This window comes from Psittacula echo (genome assembly GCF_963264785.1).
Source record: "Psittacula echo genome assembly, chromosome: 5".
Taxonomy (NCBI): Eukaryota; Metazoa; Chordata; class Aves; order Psittaciformes; family Psittacidae; genus Psittacula; species Psittacula echo.
This window is the reverse complement of record NC_137739.1, coordinates 209,134-218,457: the sequence shown is the minus strand read 5'-3', so window position 1 is coordinate 218,457 and position 9,324 is coordinate 209,134.

The following is a 9,324-nucleotide window of genomic DNA, read 5'->3' as shown; positions in this document are numbered from 1 at the left end:
ACGTAACATGAGCACAAGCTCTGTCAAGTGGGAGGGGTGTGAGGCAGATGGATGAAGAGGCTTTCTAGGACCCATCAAAGAGACCTGCACTGAAATGGTGGAACAGGAAGATGCAGAGACCATGGTCTGCCTCATGAGTAAGCCTCACTTCCCTAAATCCAAGCGAAGTCAAGCTGAAGCAAAATCCCACAGCTAGTCACTGCAGCTGCCCGTAATGGGTGACTCGCTGTTTGCTGTGGTAGCACTGAGACAAGGGCTGTTAAGGGAGGCACAGGGACACCAGTGGTGCTTTCTTCCCCTTCTGCTCCTGTACTCTCCCTTGTGCTCTTTGTGAAATCCTCCTGGAAGGCTTGCACTTGGCTGGAGCAGCTTCATCCTGCCTTTCGCTGGCTTTGTCTTCTACGCAGCTGTGACCTCTGTTGGATGGCTTTCTGTGTGTGGGTATTCTTCCTCTTTTCCCCCTTCAGTATTTCTCTGGTGAAATCAAACTGTAACTCTTCAAGAAGGGGGAGCCCTATTCCTATGCCTTTGCATAACCCAGAGCTGATGATGGACTCTGGGGCAGGTGGGCAGCTCAGCCTGTGCTGCTACAGGCATGGCTTGTGTCTGCAGCTCATGCCCCATCCTCCAGTGCCTCCACTTCTGCCGCCTGCAGCGGTTGCAGCGCTATAAAACGCAGGGAGGTTTCAATGATGGGTTTCCAGCCTGAGATGATCTGCCCAGATTGTGGGGGGTTGTGGCTTGGGCTGGCCCCAGGCTGCCAGTGAGGTGCGCTGGCCTGAGCCGCGTGTGGGGACAGCCTGTGCTTGCAGAGCAGCCCTCCTGAGAGAGGAGCTTTGTTCCTGGCGGCTGGGACCCTCCAAGTGTGGCCCTTTTAGCTAGCACAGGGATCTTGCCAGGACAGAGAATTACTGACCACAGTAAGTACATTCTGCGTGTTTTCCAGTGTGTTTGTAAGACTGCAGTGCAAGTGGGGGCTAGTGCCAAGTTTTAGCCTAGTTATAAAGCACCTCATTACTCTCTCACCATCAATCCACCTCCACATCTTTTACCTGGCTGCCTACCAGGTACTAGCAACCTGACTCACCATGAGTGAAATGGGTTCCTGAGAAAAGCAGGTGTATTCCCAGTTCAGGAGAAGGTAGTTCTGATACATGCTTTTCCTTTGCAGAGTGCCACAGCCTCGCCTTTTCTTTCTGAACAGTGTTGGCTCCTTAGAAATACACACCTATGTGGAACAGCTGTTGGCAAATTCCTGTCAATCATAAGGCTTGTCATTGCCTGTGGAAAGCCAACAATAACCACAAGAGGATGAGACTGGTGTGGAGCAGGAGTTTGAGGTTGTGGGGTCAAGTTCTTGGAGGTGGGAGTAAGTTAATTTAGGATAAAGGAGGGGCCAGCTTTTTAAATAACTTGTCTCTGCATCTTGCTTTGGGACCCTGCGCTGTTCAGGCAGGATGCCAGCACTTACCCATCGTGAGCTACAAACTTCCATCCAAGAAAACAAGTTCTTTTGGGTGTTGCATAATAGCAGTAGCATAGCAAAGGAGCAAAGGGTGAGAGAACCAAATTGAGGGGGTTGTGATTTCCAGAATCCTGCTCCCTAACATTTTCCTGTCATTAGAATTATGTGACTTCTTAGTGAATAGAGCCTGAGCGGACAGTTTGCTTTCTCGTAGCCATGTCTTTTCTGTAGAAAACTCCCTAGGGAGCATGATGTGTGCCACTTGCATTCTAGCTCTGACAGAGGTGTGTAATTCTGCATGCAGTTGCTTTCGCAAAGAATAGGTGGTTTTGACTAATTCTCTGGGGAACTGTGCCCGTGCAGTGCACCCACACACACAGAGCATCCCCGCTGCAGACCAGCCAAGTGAGGAAGAGGGCACTGCCCAGGTACCTCGCCAACACAGTTAAGCAGAGTTGAACCTACGCCTCAGTGTGTTTTGTCTGAGTACCCAGTAACAGCCATCAGCAGCACCACTGGTTTTCCAAGTCCTGAGTATTCTCATTCTTGTGACAAGCCGAGAAGGGAATGTTGAGAGGAACTTTGCAGCTCTGCTGAACTCTGGCCAAAGGTGTTTTGCTCTGTTTGTCCCTTGTGCTGTCCTGTTTCTATCTTGTCCCTCCAATGGCTTTCTACAACATGGAGTTGTCCACACAGCTGCCTTCTGCCCCGCCAGCAAGACTGCAAGATAGAGAAAAAAAACTGGCTGCAGCCCTGAATGCACAGAGGTGGGAACCAAGTGCTGCCACGGGGGCAGGAGCACCATTTCCTTTTTTGCTCTGCTGTTAACAGAACTGACCATCTGTGCAGGAGCCCTAAAATTCTGTATACTGGATGCAGAGAGGTAATTGTAATGGCAAGAGTTGGTAGAGTACAGCCTGTGACCCGTAGCCTGTCCTTGATAGAGGGATGACTGTCCTAGACCTGTCCATGGAGTGTAGCAGGCACCATAAGGAGTTCCTGTCCCCAGTCCGTGGTGGATCAGCAGCTTCCATGGTCCTGTCTGTGCCCTGTTGCATTCACAGCAGTATGTTGTTTGTCCTCTGCTTGAAGGTTACTGAGTCAGTGCCTAACCTGTCACTGGGACTTTCCTGCTTGTGGCTGTTTCCCCAGCTCTTAGACATGGGGGAATTTGGCATCAGCTGAAGAGTTTGAGGTTGGCTGCTTCTCCCCAGCTCAGCCACTGCTGGTTTCACCTGCAGTGAGCCACCCACACAGCAACAAGAATTACAGCAGGGTGAGAAACACTGGAGTGCCTCTTGGGGGGAGAATTTCCACACCCAGCTCAGGTCCCCAGTTCTTGTCTGGATCCTCTAGAGAGTCGCTGTGAGAACCAGGTCTGCTCTGGCCGAGGTTGGCCCCAGCGTCTGCCCTCTTGGCCTTTGGTGAGTGAGGTCTCCAGGAGCTGGCCCTGGGAGGCTCTTGCTGCGCTGCAGTCACTGTGCAGTGCACCTGTCTGGCAGGCTCCAGGCTTGAGGGCTATGGAGGACAGTTCAGCGCTGGGTGGCACTGCCTGCTTGAAGCTCTCCAGCACGTGGTATCCTCCTCCACAACGTGAGCTAGGCAACAAAGCCATCATTTGCCTTGTTTCCTCCACAAGGCAGGAATTAGGACCTGCAGTTTAGCGTGTGTTACCCATTCCATGGCCTTGCTCCAAGCTGCTGCAGAAGCACCAAGGATTCTTCCCACCTTTGCAGTTCTTATGAGATGTCTTCTAAACCTCCACCTGCACTCCCCAGCAGGAAGGACCAACACATTCAGCTGCTGTTCATATTATGTCTATTTTGCCAGTTACCTGCCATCAGTTTAGCTTCGTGCTGCTCTTAGCACGTTCCAGCTTCTCCACGCTCTCTTCCCAACTTCTGCACATGCACAGTGGCAGGGAAGGGGTGTGGAAGCTGGGGCTGTGCAGAGCTGGTACAGAACAGCAACCAGTGGCTCAGCTTCCTTCTTCGAGCAGGAGCCTCACACCACAAGCAGTCACTGTGGAGCATGGAATCCCCCAGCCCCTGCTTTTTGTAGGAACAAACCTCAGACTCCTCCTCTTCTTGCAGAGCACTGGAAGCGTTTCCCAGTGCTGCTTTGGGTGCAGATACACTGATGGGACACAATTTCATTGCATTAGTCCCAGTGTTCTATGGAGCCAATAACCCCATATTTTGGCCTTTTTAGCCTCAAACAAAGCAACCTCCTGCCTTCTTCCACCTTCCAATGAACTCCTAACACAGCATCATAGCAAAGCCACAGCTTCACAAAACTTGGACTGCCCCAAGAGTCTTACAAAGCCTTTTGGCTTCTCCGTGCAGGATTATATTTTGAATTTTTGGAAACGCTCGTTCCTTTGGAGCAATCTGTTTCCAAGAAAATCCTGTATATCTTCAATGTTATTTATATGCCCCAGTATATTGCAAGGTGCTTCTCTATCTCTGCCTGTTCGTCCAGCCTGTACCCCCCCCACCTGCCTTTTCTCCTAAAGACACAGTGACGTGAGAAGCCACGGCTTGTGTCAGGCCTCTTCTGTGTTCTGTGGGTTTGGGATGGAGCCAGCAGAGCTGCTGGTCTGTGGTCTGCTGTGCCATCACCTCCTGCAGCTCGCTGCTCGCCGCTGGAGGCAGCTCTGCCATGCCAGCTCTGCAAGTGTCTCTGCAGTCTGAGGTTGAAGATAGCCGCTGTGTTTTCACTCCGTTAGAGGTGGCAGAGGGTTCCAAGGCACACTCGGTGTGGAGGGCCTGCTGTGAGAGCTGGTGCAGGGCTGAGGCGTGCTGCGTTGTGACAGCTGTGGCAAAACAAAGATCAGAGAGGCTCAGGTGGGGCTCTTGCCATAAAGAGCTCTGTGCCTGCAGCAGGGTCCTGGCCTTGGTGCATCCCTGTGAGCAGAGACCTGGGGACCAGCTGGTGGATGCTGGCTGTATGTGGGTCAGTTTCTGCCAACCCATGTGGAAGGAGCAGAGAGTTCTGCCAGCGCTGCTGACGCGGGTGAGCACTGTGGAATATGCGATGGACTTGCTAACCCCATGCAGGGTCAGAGCTCTTTGGAAGCACAGACGTTCAGCGTGTGACCTGGGAGCAGTCTGAGAATGGCTGTGGTAGGGGAGGGTGGAGAGCATGGGCCACATCAGTTGATCAGACCAGAAAAGGCTGATGTTTAGTTTGTGAAGCTGCAGGAACCCAGCTGTGGGCAGGGCTCTGATGGAGGCAAAGAACTGCCTGTGGGCAATTCACAGGGGTCTCGGCTCTCAGAGAAGGCTGGCGTGGAGGCTGTCTTGGAGAAAGCATGCTTTCCTGTGGGCTGAACGTATTCAGCATAGTGAGGCATCTCGGAGATGCTCTGGGCACATTTTGCATGCTGTATGACAGCTGTAGGTTTCTGTTTCAGATGGTCAGGGTGAGTTCACAGGCACAGTCATTCCTGTTTCTGTTTACCAGCATGTGTCTGGTGATTTCCTAAGAGAAGATACGAGCCTCTGTGCCATCTCCTCTGTGTGAGCAAACTGTGCACAGTCAAAGCTCTGTGAAGGTAAGCCCTTTTCCTCTGGCAGGAGCCAAAGTGGTCTCCTCATACTACAGCCTTCAGGCAGAATGGGTTCAGACTTGATGTATAATGGGGAAAACAAGACACTGAGCCCAGTGTTGGTGGCTACAAAGAGACAACTGGCAACAGCAAAGTAGAGGCAGGAGGGCAGGGTGCTGGGGTCTCTGTAGGTGGCACTCAGCATTCCACAGAGCAAAAGCAATGCACTGCTTCCTCCCCTGCAGCATCCTGCCAGCTCCCAGCCTGCCAGCTGAGGGGCTTTGTTGTTTTTCAGCCTGCTGCTTTGCTGACTAACACCTCCGCTTTCTGCCTGGCTCATTCATGTTTTACCCCATTTCCTGAGCTTTGAGGTGGTTTCTTCTATTGCTTTCCCTTCCACTAGAACACTGTTACTCGTGTTTCAGCTGTTCTCCTGCCATGTTTTACTCATTGCTTATCGTAATGTATGATTATCTTCCTCCTAAATGTCACCAGCTAGTAAAGGTGCCTTTGACCCTAGAGTTATACCAGTTGTGTATACCTGACAACGCAGAGGATGTTGTTTTAATTCCATTGTGACAGGAAGAAAATATAGATGTAGTGTTGTTTGTGTGGAATTTTCACCCCCATATCATGAACTTGGTAACTGCAAGTATCACTAATTCTTTCTTCTAGGGAAAGGAAATGTCAGCTCTGATTGTTATTTCCTCTGTGTGTATTTATTCCTGCTTATAAATACTTACAGTTGTGGCAAAATGCTCTTGGGTCATCAATAGCTTTAGCAGAGTCTACCAAGACTTTCCTGCTGCACCCTTCACACTTTCTTCTGGTGAATATGCGATTACAGCTGGATGAAGGTAGTTGCATCTTTCCTCAAATCAACATAAATCCGTGGCAATTGAACTGCTTCAGGTCTCCAAGTGCTTTACCTTTGGGGCTGGATTCAGCTGCCCTGAAGTGTCATGGAACCTCAGGTGTAGAGGAGTCAGTGCTCTCACAGCACAGAGCAGCTCTAGAGCTGTGTGTTTGTGGAGACAGGCACTGGGCACTGAGCCCACTGATTTGCTTTGTTCTGTGCAGGAGATGTACCTATGTACTGTGTGCCAGGTGGGAACAAGTATCAGGGCCCCTAGAGATGTTGCGTGTGTGTCCTACATGATGGCTCTTCCCAGGCTGTGTATGGTGAGTACAGTCCTCAGGAATGAAGGAGATCTGGTGGGTCACACTGTGCTGGGCTCCCAGCGCTGAAGAACCAGTTGTATATTAAGCATTTGCTCTGCAGGGGCAAGACTACTTGTTGCTCTTCACATTGCAATACTTGCACAGCTTCACATGTGCACATGCATGTACTTGCACATGCACGCATGTACAGGCACAGTGTACTGTACTTAGACCGACCAGCCTGACTCTCCCATATCTGTAATTTCCCTTACAGATACCTGAGGAGCCCTGAGATCTGGGTGAGAGTTGGCCCCTGCTTGAGTGTGCATCTGGTGCCTCAGGCTGCCTGGATGGTCCTGCTATGCTGTGCCAAGTCTTTGCACCTCCTGTTGCGGTACGGTGGGTGCAGCAGGGGCTGAGCACAGAGCCTGCTCACCCTACACCCAGCTGCTTTGTGCCTGCTTCCCTGCTGCAGTCTCCTTGGGTTATTCCAGCTCCTTGTTCTTTGCCCTCCTACCACCACACTATGCTGTGCGTGCAAAGCCGCCTTATAGCACTGCTCCATTCCCTCTTGCCCAAGGGCACAAGGAGCATGCACTGGACCCCTTGCAGCCCTCTTTCAGGTACGCAGGAGTGGGTTGGCCTGCCCTTTCTCAGTGTCAGCCTTGCAACCTGCGGAGCTCCAGCGCAGGCACGAGCTGCAGGCAGGAGGGCAGGGCAGGGGTGAGCCCCTCTCCCTTGCAGGAGCCAGACCAGCTCACTGCCTGTGGTCTGAGGACTGATGCTGCTGCCCTGGGCCCAGGGGCCACTCTGGGGACAAGCAGAAGTGCAGTGCAGTGGTTCCTGTCTCCGGTGGGATGTACACTGTACTATATAGTTAGGTTTGGCCATTTAACGCCCTGACACTGATGCCTCCCCACTGCAAAGCTCTAATCCGCTAGCCCCACTATGACCTTTTAGATTGGAGGCTTGTGAGTTTTTATTTGCTCTCCCACCTTTTTCTCACATGAGAGGAACAGAGCAGAGCAGTACAGTAATAAATGCTGTGTGGGTGTTTAGACCCGAATTCATTGCCTCCTCTGCTCACCACATCCTTCTATCTGCACAGTAATACTGGTACGTGGTGACGTCAACCACCATTTATCACTGTATTCCAATACCTACAGCCTGGGTTGTGCACTAGCAGGCTTTACCCTTACTCAGTGCTCATGAGACCCACCTGTTCCCCAGCTCCTGCGCACGCAGCATCAGCATCTGCAGCTGCAGTGGTGATTTAGCCAGGCCAGCCATGGATGTGTTGGAAGGCTGAAGTGGACAGTTGAGAGGACAGGGACAGGGCAAGGTAATGTTCATGTTTCCTCCACCTTTCCCTGCTGCCAGTTTGCTGCTACTTGATATCTGTGACTTCATTGTAAAGCTTTCTTGTAGCTGACGTGTCCCTTGTGCCCCTGCTGTTGTTGCTGTTGGACTCTACTGGACAGCTAGAGAATCCTTCTGTCTCCCTGTTGCTTTGGCTTTGCGATTAGATGGTGATGTACACTGATTATCAACTTTTTTTCAAGAAGAAAGCTCTGTTTTTCATACAGAGGCTTGTACGGTTTTTTTGCCTGGGTGGAGCAAAGACGTTTATTTTCTCATGCTTGGAAATACCGAGGGGGCCGTTTGGTTTTGGTTTTTACTTCAACTGTGTTCTTAATTAGGGATCACCTTTGTGTCTGTAAATGTCTGTCTGTCCTGGTCATATTTTGTATTCTCTGGTATATCAAAACCCTGTAGTACCATTTACATGTGCACATCTATATGAATGGCTGATCAGCTTTATTCCTGTGCTCTCACACAGTGTTCCCTAGGACACTACAGGGTTTGCAGCAGTGGTGCTTAGCAGCTGTACAGTGCTTGATGTTTTATAAGAATTAAATAGCTGTGTGTCAAGGATGCATGAAGCTGTCTCAGAGCCCCTGTTTCACAGAGAAATTGAAATGAGGCGGTAGAAAGGACTTTTCTAATGCCAGGCAGGAAGTAAGTTCCTGCCTCTGCTCGTTGCCAGCTGCCATTCTTCCCTCCAAGAGAACAATCACACGAGTAAGGTGCTGACACATGGAAGCAAATGGAAGAGTGTAACAAATGGAGGGATGTAGGAAAGGCAGAGGTCTTAATCCCAGGCTGGGACTGAAGCTTGCAGAGGGCCTGACTGGAGGAAGCTTCAGAGCAGGGTCTGCTACACATCTCTGTGAAGCCAGGAGGTCTTTCAGCCAGCAAAGACCACAGAGGCACTGCTGCAGAGCTGCATCTTTCCCAGCTATTCTGCACATGCACCTGTGTCTTGTCATAACAGCCTGGAGCACAGCCCAGGTCAGACACACAGCACTGGCGCTTTCCCTGGTGCACTTAGAGGTAGCAGCGCTTTCCCACCACGCTGAGGTAGGAGAACTGTGCAAGAAGTGAAGGGAATAAGTGCTGGATTGATCTGTATGCACTGGCAAGGGTGAGAGATGGGACAGTGGAGCCCCGGGTGAGGAAGTATTGCCTCCTTGCTTCATCCGTATCAGCAGATCCTACTGCTTTTCTGTCTTATTATTGTTACTGTGCTCTTATTCAGGCAGCTTCCTTCTAGATTACAACCTTGTACATTAACCTCTCTCGAGTGTGTAATGGCAGCCTGTGATATCTCCGTAAGACATCTTCCTTGATGAGCTTGTTGGTTTGACTTTTTCCTGTTCAGTCCTTCCTGTACTATTGGATTGATGGTACAGGCTATTCTCTGAGCAGAGGAAGGAGAGTAAGGATGGCACTTCGAAGAAATCACAGTCCAGCAGCTAAAACCAGCAAAGACTTCCCTTGCATTGCTCTGTCCGTTTAGGCAGGAATGGGGATAAAATGAGGGAGCTACAGAGATATCTTGAACATGAAACACTGGGGCACTGCCAGCTGGGTTCTGAAACAAGCACTGGGGCTGCAGAGCCCTCCTGACTGCCCAACCCTTCCTTCCTCTGCCGAAGAAGAGGCAGCAAGTTGCCTTCCTTGGCCCTGCAGGGTGGCCAGGGCTGCAGAGCATGGCAGTCATGAGGCAGTGACACTGAGGGGGGCTCTGCCGCAGAGCCCCGCACTGTGCCCTGCGCTGGGTTGCAGCCAGGAGGAGGGCACCAGG